The sequence below is a fragment of the Cydia splendana genome, chromosome 6 (genome assembly GCF_910591565.1).
Source record: "Cydia splendana chromosome 6, ilCydSple1.2, whole genome shotgun sequence".
Taxonomy (NCBI): domain Eukaryota; kingdom Metazoa; phylum Arthropoda; class Insecta; order Lepidoptera; family Tortricidae; genus Cydia; species Cydia splendana.
In genome coordinates this window covers 24,610,985-24,612,741 of record NC_085965.1, presented here as the reverse complement: position 1 = coordinate 24,612,741, position 1,757 = coordinate 24,610,985, and positions in this window count along the sequence as shown.

The following is a 1,757-nucleotide window of genomic DNA, read 5'->3' as shown; positions in this document are numbered from 1 at the left end:
GTTGTTCCATTTCATAACTTTGACGATAAAGAGGAAAACCCACCTCACCCCGTAGTGCCCCGTATTTGGGGGTATAGAGGGGTTTTCATACAAAGGTGATTTTTGAAGATTGTTGGATCGATTTTTAGAGCACCGTACAAAACTTTGTTCACGGTGCTCTTATGGGATCACTTCGGTCTTGCAAATCGGTTAAATGCGTTTTTCTCAAAGACCGTTTGATGTAGGTACCTAAAATTTGGAATAGTTATGGCAAGTACCATCACTAACATTGTGAATAAGTCAAAACTGCTTATTTCTGATTTTAGGGGGAAATTTAGGGTTTGAGAGGGGTAGCTTGATTTTTTTTTTATTTGTAAGAATCGTGTGGGGTACCATTAGAAAGCTTGCAAAAAATTGAGTCGATGGACTGATTTTGACTTCATTTTAGAGTGCAATAGTTTCGATAAAAAATGCATTTAAAGTTGCAAGTTTTCATACAAAAATTTCATATTAGGAAGTAGTTTTAGCGAGAAAGATCCTTACTTAAAACTTTGGCATTGAAATTTATGACTTATGTCTTTGATACAAAGTTTAATTCTGCTTGCTTATTTTTGTGGGAAATTTTTTTTTCTGAATAGCCTACTATAAGTATGAGAGAGATCTACAAAATACAACCTTATTATATAGCAAATAAGTTTAAATTTCGAACAGGCTTTCCAACCAATTGACTCTGATCTCAATGTGCCCAGTAAGAAGACAAGACAAGACTGCGCCACACCCAGCCGGGGACATGCCCGCTCCGGTCTAACCGGCATACCAGGGGACGAAATTTGTGAGGAGTGACACGCTCTGGGATGGGAGAGGGACAGAATCAGCCGGCTATGCAGCCTCAAGCCAATATTGGAATGTAGGAGGGGTAGGTTATGTCGTCGAAGGAGAGCGTTGGTGACTGCTGCGCGTCGTTTCCGCTTCGGTCTTCGAGATATCTTGTATCAAGTAGGGTCGATGTCGTCTTGAGGTGCCGTTTGCTCGTCGATTCGAGGTGATGGTTCTTCTTCGTCTGATTCGCTGTCGATTTCGTCCAGTTGATATATTTCTCTTGCTGCTTTGATGAATTCGCCTTTGTCGTCTGCCATGTTGATCCCACTCACATGTGCGTCCACCGTCATACAAGTTTGTTCCTAGGCCACTGGCAGTGAATGCATTAATAGCACTCGACACAATAAACTTAATATAAAATAATAATAAAGAGTACCTATACACACGCACTCAACACTTTCAACGTAGCAATTAACACATTAAATTGTTTACATTATTTTAGACAATTACAGCATCAGATGTCGACAGTAGTTTAATCACGCTAGGGCACGCTAGGACATACAAAATTGGATTTTAGCACTGCACAACTCAGACACTTCTAGCACAAGAAAACCGCAAAAACACATCGAGATTGCACACCGACATACAAATTTACTTTAAGCATAAGAAACTTGCACTATCACTTTAATTTAAAAAACACGAATTCAATAAAAAATAGAGAAAAATATTTTAATAGAGTGTCACTTGGATTGACTGTTATTTGAATGTGATTTGGTAGTTAGGGCTAAAGACCCATGACACCCTCTTCCCGTTCCGGTACCTATCTTATCGGTCATACTTGGTATCTCTTTGTTTGCAACTCGTATCGATATTATAAAACAATTGTTTGGTATTATTTGAAGTCTCTACCAGCATCTCTATTATATTGCTTGCGCCCGGGCGTGGTGAAAGTAGCCGCG